Source organism: Ictidomys tridecemlineatus, chromosome 12 (assembly GCF_052094955.1).
Source record: "Ictidomys tridecemlineatus isolate mIctTri1 chromosome 12, mIctTri1.hap1, whole genome shotgun sequence".
NCBI lineage: Eukaryota > Metazoa > Chordata > Mammalia > Rodentia > Sciuridae > Ictidomys > Ictidomys tridecemlineatus.
In genome coordinates, this window is record NC_135488.1 from 106015161 (window position 1) to 106027065 (window position 11905).

At 45.3% G+C, this 11905-nt stretch overlaps 1 protein-coding gene across 2 annotated transcripts in view; it reads left to right on the forward strand.

Moving 5' to 3' along the window:
• Hs1bp3 (HCLS1 binding protein 3) overlaps positions 1-11905 on the forward strand; it is a 96386-nt gene that overhangs the window by 40643 nt on the left and 43838 nt on the right. The gene's annotated exons all lie outside the window — the stretch shown is intronic.

An 11905-nucleotide genomic window follows, 5' to 3' on the forward strand; every position in this document is an offset into this window, starting at 1 on the left:
GGTTTGAGGATGGGAATGTATAACTTTTACTTTCTATAATTTGAAAATTTTCTTTGCAACCACACATACACATACCCACACACACCAATAGTTACAAATGTTCCATGGACATTTTATATACATACACTTTATTTGCAGAATATATATAGTTTCAAAGTCATTGACTATGTGTCTCAAAATTCTCTTTCCTTACTTGCTTTGGGTCCACCTCACATCATTTCTGAGGATGTTAAATTGTCCTGCTGTGGTGAGGGTTTTGTCAAATCCTTCTGGGAGTCACTTGGTGCTGGTCTTGGCTGAGGGTGCTGGCAGACTCTGGCCTTGCCTCACAGAGGTGCAGGATCCCAGAGAAGTCTCCTCGCCTTGAATCTCACTGTATGCCTGGCTTTGCAGGGAGCAGGGGGATGCTGCTCACCTCCTGGATCATTCTGGCTTCTGACTCTGGGCTTGTGCTCCAAACCCATGTTTGTGTGTCTCAAGTCATTGCCTTCACAGAGGTGCCTCAGGGCCACGGGCAGCAGGGTGGGGGGAGGAGTGGATGGTCTGCCCACAAATAAGAGTTTCCATGGCTTGTCAGCAGGCTCCACCTGCCACGGAGCCAGGTGCCCTGGACACCTGTGTTTCTTGGATGGCCATCAGTTTTCCTGGGGTCCTGCCAATCAATCAGCTGGCAATATATGGAGATTTGTTTTTCCTGTGCCAGCCAGGCCAAGACCCAATTATTCTCAGCAAGCCTGATCTTCTAGGCTTCCAAACACAGACCCCAGAACTTCAGGACCCTAGAATTTATGAGAGGCCCACCTGCCCCCTTGGCGCTGAGGGCTGAAAGAGGAGACTAAGGGGGAGACAGGCTGACTAGTATTAACTCAGGGGCTCCTTAAAAAACTCTTAGCTAGAAAGACAGGAAATTCAACTGGGAAATAGGAGGCAGAAGTGGGGACTATAGGGTGTGGGTGTGGCAAAGGCTGGAGAATAGTTTCCCTAGAGCAGAAGAGTGGGCAAGGGTAGGACCTGGACTCTCAGGGACCATGGGAGATGAGCCAATGAGAGGCAAGAGAGCACTGCCACACTAGGACCAAAAGATTCAAATGCCTATGCTCCCTTGTTCTACTTGACACTAACTAGAATCCTAGCCAGAGCTAGTAAGAAAGAAAACAGGCATCCAGAGAGACAGTAAGAGAATCAGTAAAACCACCTCTAATTACAGATGACAAGAGCTCATATGTAGACAATCCTAAAGAAACACACACACACACACACACACACACACACACACACACAACTATTCTAGCTAATACATGAATTAAAAAAAACCTGAAGGGTGCAATAGCCACAGAAAAAAATCAGTTGCATTTTTATACACATTGGGAAAAGGAAATTGAGAAAGTCATTCCATTTATAATAGCCTCCAAAAAATAAAATGCTTAGAAATTAATTTACCTAAAGAAGTGAAAGACTTGTACACTGACAACAGTGTTTTATGCACTGTTGAAAGAAACTAAAAAATACCTAAGGAGATGAAAAGATATCCCATGTTCATGCTTTATAAGACTCCATATTATTATAATGGTAATAATCCCCAAATGGATACACAGATCAGTGCCATCTCTATCAAAATCCCAATGAACTTTTTTTAAAAACAGAAACAGAAAAGCTGATGCCAAAATCCATAGGGAATTTCAAGAGACCATGAATAGCCAAGCAGCCTTTGAAAAGAACAAAGTTGGGGGATTGGGGGACTCACACATCCCAATTTCAAACACTACTACAAAGTTATAGTAATGAAAACAGTGTGGTATTGGCACAAGACTAGACACATAGGTCAGTGGAATGGATGTGAGAGTCTAGACACAAACTGGTACAATGGCACTTGATTTTGAACAAGGGCGCCAAGACCATTCAATGTATATGAAGTAGTCTCTTACAATTCAACAAGACAAATAATCCAATTACAAAGTGAGTAAAGGACTTACATGGACATTTTTACAAAGAAGATATACAAAGAGACCACAAACATGAAAGTATGCTCAATGAATATCATTAGACTCAGGAAAATACAGATCAAAACCCATATGAGCTACCACTCATTTTACCAGGATGGCTAAAATTAAAAGTAAAATAAATGTTGGTGAAGATTTAGAGAAGTTGCAATTCTCATACAGTGCTGGTAGGCATGTAAAATGATACAGTCAGTATGGAAAATAGTTCCTTTATTTCTTCAAAAGGTTAATCAGAATTACCACATGACCAGGAATCCTACTTTTAGGTATATATTAACAAAATAATTAAAGACAGGCATTTGAACAAAACTTGTGCAGAAATGTTCATAATGGCACTATGCACCATAGCTAAAAGGTGGCAACTACCCGGATGTCCATCAGCTGATGGATGAACAAACAAAATGTGGAGTGGAATACAATGGAGTGTTATCCACCCATAAAGTGTTTGAATTCCAGCCCATGAAATATCAGTACATGCAGCAACATAGATGAACCTTGAAAACATGAAGTTGAGCAAAAGAAGTGAACCCAGTTTCAAAAGACCACATACTACACATTACCCAGTCTCATGAAATATCCAGAAAGGCAAATTCAAAGACAAAGAGAGCAGCTGAGTGGTTGCCAGGTACTGGGGAGGGAGGAATGGGAAGTGACCACTTGGTGGGTGTGAGCTTTCCTCTTGGGTGACGAGTTGTTCTGGAAGAAGATAATGGTGACGGTTGTGCGACATTGGGAACGTACTAAGCACCACTGGATGGTACACTTTAAAATGGTACATTTTGTATTTTGTGTATTTTATCACCCCTCCTCCTAAAAAGAAGTGAGTACCTAGGGTATGATAAGAATAAGCCCAGAAAGGGAGGTGACCTTCCTGCCAGGCCAGGAGGCCTTGGAGTGGTACATGATGTGGAGCAGGGGGTGACCTACCTGGGAAATTAGGGGGTCGCAGAACCTGAAGGCATGAAGCAAGCAGGCAGAAGCAACATGTTTCTATAGTTGACGTCAAAATCCTGATGAAGAGAGCCTGCTGGGAGCTGCAGGCCTCCCGGGTTTAAGAGGCTAGTGTGTGTGTGTGTGTGTGTGTGTGTGTGTGTGTGTGTGTGTGTGTGTGTGTGCATTTCCTGTAACTAATGTGGGCTGGGACTTGTCTGTCTTGGCTGCATTAAACCAAAGGCAAGTTCTCCCTGGCTTGGCAGGAAGCATGTGAAGCTACTGCCAAGACATCTGTTTCATCTTTCTTGGCAACGTGAGGCCTCCTGAGAGAGAGACTGCAGCTTGGAACTGGGAACATCCGTACTTCTTTCTCCTGTTCTCCTGTGGGACTTCACACGACGCTCTGGCCTCAAGTTTAGAGAGAGTCACAGGCAGGAGGCTGGGCTGCAGAGAACCCAGCACTCAGGGGAGAGGACCATGTGGGGTGCTGGGTGCTGGCGGGCAGGTAGCACAACCAGGGGAGGCCCAAGAACAGCCCGGAAATCCCGACTTGGGAGCAGCCTCTGTCCTCCTCTGTGATCTTTTTGGCTTCTGACGTGGGGAAATTGGGGGAACTGGTCTGGGAGAAAGAACATATGGGCTTCCGCTCAGATAGGCCAGGCCTGAATCCCAGCATGCTTCCTCTCCGAGTGACCTTGGGCATGTTCCACAGCCTCATCTGTGAAAGGGAAAATATCTTGTCTCTAACACCAGGGACCTGCCACTGACTTGCTGATATTTTATGACAAAACTCCGGTCACAGAGCTGTCCCTGGAAAGTCCTTAAAACAGGTATTGAGAAGCAGGGTTCAGGTGTGGACAAAAAACTACTGAGTCTACAGTTGAGACTCTAACTTAAATGACCATGGACACAAGGACAGCCATCTCTCTGACCAGCCCCAGGGCTCCCTATGGAACAAGGACAGAAGTGCCCTTAGTTATGCTACATCTCTTGCCTTCTGGAAACTTTTCTGAAGCTCTCAGACCTGAAAAGTCTAATGAATTTTTATTTAAATATTTAAACATTAACTAGACCCTATAAAAGGAAATCTGCAGGCCCTGTTTATTTGGGAAGTTTCACACATTCTGAGGGCAAGGTCTTAGAAGCATTTAGTCTATTTTCTGTTGCTATAACAAAACACCCGAGACTGGGTGATCTAAAAAGAATAGATATTCATTTGGCTCACAGTTCTGGAGGCTGGGAAGTCCAAGAGCAAGTGCTATCATGTGCTTGTCATCTGGCCCTCTTACTGCATCCTACATGGCTTCACATGACGAGACAGAGCAAATGTGCTGGCTTGGATGTCATTTCTCTTCTTATAAAGCCACTAATGGGATCACGGTGGCCCCACCCTCAAGACCTAATCTAGTCCTAATTAGCTCCCAAAGGCTCTCCATCCAAAAATAACTCATGTGTAACTTTGGGAATTAAGTTTCCCACAGATGAACTTTTGTGGACACATTCAAGCCATAGCAGGTCCTCTGGGAAGCGGCATACCCAGGACCTGCCGAGTTCTGGCACCTTCCAGGCCTGATGGAGCCCGCTGTGCATCAGGTGTCACTGTGTCCCTCACAGGGAGTTGCAGTGCCTTGTCTGAGGAGAACTGAGAAGTCACTGAGCTGGAGTTAGAACCACCTGGTGACAACCCAAAGACCTGGGGTCCCTGTCCCAGTCTACAGGTGGGTCAGTAGGATAACCTTACAGTTGATTTCTTAAATAGCCTTATTGAGATCAAGTCCACATACCCTGCAATTCACCCATTTAAAGTGTACGATTCAGTGGGTTTTACTATATCCACAGAGTTGTTACACATTCGCCACCACAACCAGTGTTACAACTTTTTCATCATCTCAGAAAGAAGCTCCACACTTCTTAGCTATCACGCTCCCATCCCCACCCCTCAGTCCTAAATAGAGACCTTCTGACTCTACTTCCCCTCTGGGCATGTCATATAAACACAACACTGAACGTGTGGCCTTTGGGCATTTCTGACTATTCCACCTTGTTAATGCTTCCCGGTTCATCCGTGTTCTACCGAGTCTCAATACTTCATTCCTTTCTGGGACCAAAAAATTTTCCATTGTATGAGCGCACCATGTTTTTGTTTATCCATCCCTTAGTTGATGGACATTGGGTTGATTCCTCCTCTTTTATTATGAACATTCATGTATGATTTTTTGTGTGGACATAGGTTTTCATTTCTCTTAGGTGCACCTAGTAGTATCGCTGGGTCATGCGATAATGGAGTGCTTAACTTTCTGAGAAACTGCTAGGCCATTTTCCACCATTGAACATTCCCATCAGAAGAGTCTGGAGCTCCCTGTCTCTTCCCCTCCTGTAGATCTTTGTCTTTTTAATCAGAGCCATGTTTATCAGGGTGACATCTCCCTGATGACACTCTTCAGCATCTTTTCTTGTGCTTATGAGATATTTGCATATCTTCTTTGGAGAAATGTCTATTTAGATCTTTTGCCCATTTTTAAATGAGGTTGTCTTTTTACTAATGAGTTGTAAGAGTTCCTTATGTATTCTAGATATAAATCCCTTAGCAGATACATGATTTGCAAATATTTTCTTCCATTGTGTGGACCATTTTTTTTTTCACATTCTTGATGGTGTCTATTTAAGCACTAAAGTTTTAAATTTAACTGAAGTTTATCTAGTTTTTCTTTTGTGGCTTGTGCTTCTGGTATCATAGACTTCCCAGTTTTTTCAATCAGTATTTAACATGGATAATTATGACTACACCAAAACAGTCATTTGGTTTTTTAAAAATCTACTGAATGAGCAATCATAAGGATTTAAGAAACTGCTCAAGAACTGTTGAGTTTTTGTTTTTTCAAGCCCAGACTTAAAAAAAAAATTCTTTCATTATATTTCACTTCATTCCAAAAATAATTTGATGCCACTTTTGAAAATTCAAATAAGGCAACATACTATAAGTAAGGAATTCTGGACAAATTGAAGTATGCATTGAAGGCAAATCCAAGGGTAAATTAATCTGTAGAATTGCATACATAGAGTTTCCCAGGGGCCAAGGCAAAGAGGAGAATGCAGTTATTTATGATATACGCAGACCCATGACATGCAAACCACCCCGTAATTTAGAGAAGGCTTGGCTTTCTCCAGCACAGAGGCCAGAAATGAATTTCTCCCATAGCTCCTCTTAAAGGGAAATGCATTAGATTTATCAGTTAGAAAACAGCACACATATCTTGTCCCTGATACCCTATCTTTTCACAGCCCAATTTTCTTCTCTCTCTCTCTCTCCCTCTCTCTCTCTCTCTCTTTTTTTTTTTTTTCTGGATCCACAACTCTCTTCCTGCTAATAGTTTTTGTCACACATGAACTTGTTCTTGTTGTAATAATCATTTGAAAAACATAAAAGGGGGCTGGAGGCAGAGTTCAATGGAAGAGCAAGTGCTTAGCCTGTGTGAGGCCCTGGGTTCAATCATCAACACCAAAAGTTTAAATAAAATTAATTAATTAGGACTGGGGTTGTGGCTCAGCGGTAGAGCGCTAGCCTAGCACGTGCGAGGCCCTGGGTTCGATCCTCAGTACCACATAAAAATAAATCAATAAAGATATTGAATCCAACTACAACTAAAAAATAAATATTAAAAAATTAATTGATTAAATTGCTCTGAAAACACAAATGTGAGTACCTCACTTCCTTTCTTGAAGCTCTTCAGTGGCTCCCAGTTCGATCAGGATTAAATGCGACATCATCAATGTGTCTTTAATGTGACTTGGAGGAAGCATCAAGCATGAACCCCAGCCCACAGGCACCATGCGTTTGAGCCCTCCCCACCCTGGGGAGGCTTGCCAACGCCTAGGCTCCGAAGCCCTGGCTCAGACCTGGGTTTCCTGGGTTTACTCACAGTGCCTTCTTGTGGGTTTTGTTAAGCAAAATTTGATTCCAGAGGGAAAGAATGACAGACCTCTAATGCTCTGCACCAGTTTTTAAGGAAATTAAGGTTTTTAGAAATAACAAGAGAGCCTGTAATCCCAGCAGCTTGGGAGGCTGAGGCAGGAGGACCACGAGTTCAAAGCCAGCCTCAGCAATAGCAAGGGGCTAAGCAACTCAGTGAGACTTTGTTGTAAATAACACAAAATAGGACTGGGGATGTGGCTCAGTGGTCGTGTGCCCCTGAGTTCAATCCCTGGTACCAAAAAAATAATATTTATAGAAAATACAGATAAGCCAAAAGAAAAAATTTACACAATCTCCCTTTGTGAAGATAATTATGGCTAACCTTTTGAAATATTTTCTTCTAAATTTTCCCTGTATATACATATATGTGAGGTTTTTTTGTTGTTGTTTTTACAAAAATGCAGACACGGACTCCCATGTACCATAAGGATTTTAATTTAATAAACATAATTGACATCATCATTTGAAGACTAAACTGTTACTGCTCGGTTTTACTGTGTTTAAGAGGAAGCATTTGGGTTGGACGTTTGGGTTCTTTCTACTCTTTCTCCTCCTCTTCTGATTCTGGGCTCCAGGGTGACTTTTTGGACCAGGCTAAGGCCATTCTTTTAGTTTGCTGGGTTCTCTGTGACTTGAAAGCATGATGTATCTCCTGGTAGGGCCATTGCCACTTGTAATAATGGCGCCTTGTGGTTTAATGAGAACAGGCTCTATTAATCCCTCTTTGTCTGACCTCAGCCAACCTCGCCCTCAGTGGAAGCAGGATTCTTAGGCCCTTGGGACCCTTTTGAGCTGTTGTCATAGTGATTGGTGCCAGGGGCAGGGTCACTGAGCCAATATCCCTAACCAAACCATCTCTGTCTTAATGAAACCCACAGATCATGGCTGTTCAGTCCCAAAGATGGAGAGAGAAGTGATTAATCAGGCAACACGGCCAGCATTCGGTCTGAGTGTACTAAGGCTGGGGTGCCCCACAACCTTCTGGAGCCTGGTGTAACTTAGCTGGCCGGCCCAGAAGGCTCGCAGGGTGAGACTGCTGTAGCCCCAAGGCTCTGGAGCCACTCCCAAATGCTTAGCCCAAGCCCCTGCGGGCCTCTCAGAGAATGCTGTCCCTGAAACAAGCTCTGACCCGGAGACTCTCAGGCCCGCTCCCTGTGGTCAGGTGGGGAAACCGAGGCCCACCAGAGCCGGCTCTGATTCCAGAGCACTCAGCACCTGAGATTCTAAACCAGGCCCTTTTCCTCCCCACCTCCCACTTCTGAAAAGGAGTCTCTTTAAAAACAGTTGGTATTTTTGCAGTAAGTTTTTTTTTTTTAAGTTTGCTCTGTTAAAAACAACAACAACAACAACACACACACACATACCTTTTTTTGTTTTGTTTTAATTACACAAGCAAATCATGAGTATGTTTTCCTTGAAACAACAACAGCAACTACAAAAACACCAGAGCAATGCAGATGAGATTCAAATGCCTTTGGCCTCAGTCCACAATCCCAGCAGCACCTCCCCAGACAGACAGGGACTCCTGGTGCACGTCCATATCTGATTTTAAATCATCTAAATCTCATTTGCTTGACTTGAGTGGCCTGGGCAATTGGGGTGATGCAGACCTGTGTACCCAAACCAGGCATGAGCCCAGGCAGCTCACTGGGCCACGGGTGCCTCTTGGCTGCCCCTCGGCCGCCCATGGCTGGCAGGATCACTCGTAGGCACATACTTCCTTGAAGTGAGTAGGACTTGTTGACTCCTGTGCTGTCCTCATTCAACCTGGGGCTGTGACAGCTCCTCCATCTTCCTGTCCCAATTGTTGTTCCAGGATCCAAATAGCCCCCTGCTCCTGGCATGGATTGGATGCCAGGAGTCTGAACAGACAAATAGAGATGTCACCATGGTTTAGCAATCTCTCCAGCAAGCTGTGGGACCCTGGGGACAGAGCAGAGGCTGTGGGCTCCCAGGCCTACCTCTGGTTTCCATCCCAGCTCACCCCATGCCTGCCACTCTCCTCCAACACGGCAGGAAGCACCCTACTCAGAGCCCCCAGGGAGCATGGTCCTGCCAGTGCCCACAGACTCCAGAACTGTGAGGAAGACATTTCTGTCGTTTTCAGTTACACGGTGGTTGGTGGTCATTTGTATCGGCCACCCTAGGAACTGATTCCGATGTGGACCTATGGCGGGACTAAGCAGAGGAGGGACACACTCCATGGTAAAGGACCCCTCTTCCTGCTGTTTGGAGAAGTGGGGGCCTGGAGGCAGATACAGTTCCAGGAAGTTGCTATGATGCACCTGGAATGAGCTGGTGGGAACAAGAGGACAAGCCCCAAAGTCCTGGAGAGAAGAGGAAGGAGTTGGCAGGGGTGAGGGAGCTGGGTGGGGGACACTGGCACTGGGGACCAGGCCCTTAGGTTTAATGAGCCAGGTGGAGAGGAGCTAGCTCCTGGCTGTGCTGGGGACCCAGAACTCTCAGAAGTGATCACACAGGGCTGCAAAGGCTCTGCACAGGTGCCTGATGCCCTGCTGTCCTCTGACCCCTTGCAGCCCTGTGTCGTCACTTCTGCTGTGTACCATTGGCAGCTTCCGACTCTGGGCTCCCAGATTCTGAGCAGTGAGTGAATCTCTGGGGACTGGCGACCATGCTCAGGCTTGAGGGTCTTTGTTTTGGTCAATTATCTGCTTTTCTTATCTGTTTTCTAGCAAGGTTTTGATGGATTTATTGAAAAATTATTTTAGGAGCTCTCTACATCTCTACATGTTATCCTTATGGACTAGAATGTGGTTTAGTTTCTCTCTTCTTTTTTTCGGGGGGTGGGGAGGTATCAGGGACTGAACCCAGGTGCACTTAACCACTGAGCCACATCAAGGGAGCAGCAACTGGGGAGATGGAAAGACCAAGAAGCTTCTGGAATAAGGGGGTGATACAGAGACCCACAGATCCTCCGTCATCTCCCAAGGTCATATTCTGCTGCAGAGCCCTAAGGGCAATAGATGGTGGCTCCGGCCTCAGTAAAGAGCAAATGGAGCCAGGCACAGTGGCACATACCTGTAACCCCAGCGGCTCAGGAGGCTGAGGCAGGAGGGTCGAGAATTCAGAGCCAGCCTCAGCAAAAGTGGGGCACTTAGCAACTCAGTGAGACCCTGTCTCTAAATAAAATACAAAATAGGGCTGTGGATGTGGCTCAGCGGTCGCGTACCCCTGAGTTCAAACATCAGACAGCAGTATATTTAGAAGCAGCATAGTTTCCTTTGTGGTTCTCTGCTTATGACCCGTCTCCCTCTCGACAGTGCTTTTCACTTGAGTTTTATTGTACTCTCACTCAGAATAAAGTTCTCTTGCTTGGGTTTTGTGTCTGACTTTGAATTTTCTTCCATGGGACACGAGAACTGAGGTTTGGAGCTGCAGCTCTCCCCTCGGCTGTGACCCCAGGGCTGAGAGGCACTGTGCCGCACGTCAGTCAAAAGGTCTGAAGAGCCTGTTAGGTCAAGCAGGGCAAGAAGCCCCCAGTGCTGCTCTGCGGAACGGGCCAGTGGTCAGGCTGTGCCGTGGTCCTCCAGGAGGCCACATCTTCCCAGGGAGGCTGTGCAGGGTGTGCCCTGCTGTCCCCACTCCAGCCCCTCCTGCCCCTGAGGACCTCTGCAGAGGCTGCTGTGCTGGTAGCCATCCCAGCTTCAGCGGACACTTGGTGGCCCTGCCTGCCCTCCTCACCATGGTGTGGAGCAGGTTCTTTAGAAAAGACCCTGGGACCCAAGGAAGAGCTTCCTGCTTCCAGCAATCTGCCCAGGAACTGAACGTGCCCAGGGGACTGAGTTCCCGCGTTTGAGTCGCATGGGCCCCAGTTTGGGATGCCTAACAGCCCTGGCCCCTTAGAGAACTCAAGCTGGTTCCTGGTGACAGGCACTGGCACACTGTGTTCCGCTGCTGGGTGCCAGATTCCATGCCCGACAGAGTCGTCAGAGGGGGAAACATCACCAACTGGGGATCGTACTGCTTTGGAACCTACTTTTGTCAACGGATATTTTATAGTTCTTTTTCCTATACCATTTTAAATGGCTGTGTGATCATGTACCATAATGTGCTTATTTCAGAACATGGGCTTCCTTTTTTTTTTTTTTTGCTATTCAATATTCTCTTTGTTAATCATCTCTGTACATAATTTTCTGTCTAAATCTTGAAATTATTTCCTTAAGGAAATTCCAAGAATTTTTTAGTTCAATATCCTAGATATATTTTACCAGATTGCTTCCAAATGGGTTGCCCCTGGCTTACGTGCCCCATTTGGATAGGGCTGGTGATGTGGATCTACACCAGCTTAGGAAAACCCCAGTGGAGCAAATCCTATTATCTGAAAGGAAATGATGATATTTTCAAATTATAATTTATATAACTATCAAAAAACAAAACATTACATAACATTGCAAGAGATTAACAAAACAAGCCATTACAGTTCATGTTTATTTATTTATTTTTGGTCAATTATCTGCTTTCCTTATCTGTTTTCTAGCAAGGTTTTGATGGATTTATTGAAAAATTATTTTAGGAGCTCTCTACATCTCTACATGTTATCCTTATGGACTAGAATGTGGTTTAGTTTCTCTCTCTTTTTTTTTTTTTAAAGAGAGAGTGAGAGAGAGGGGGACAGAGAGAGAGAGAATTTTTAATACTTATTTATTTTTTCTTGGTTCTCGGCGGACACAACATCTTTGTTTGTATGTGGTGCTGAGGATCGAACCCGGGCCGCGAGCGCGCTACCGCTTGAGCCACATCCCCAGCCCTCTCTCTCTTTTTTTGGAGGGGGGGTATTAGGGATTGAACCCATGGGCACTTAACCTCTGAGCCACATTTTAGCCTTTTTTTTTTTTTTTCTAGAGACAGGATGTCATTGAGTTGCTTAGTGCCTTGCTAAGGCTGGCTTTGAACTTGTGATCCTCCTGCCTCAGCCTCAGGTGTCACTGGAATTACAGGCATGTGCCACCGAGCTCAGCTGGAATGTGGTTTACTTTTG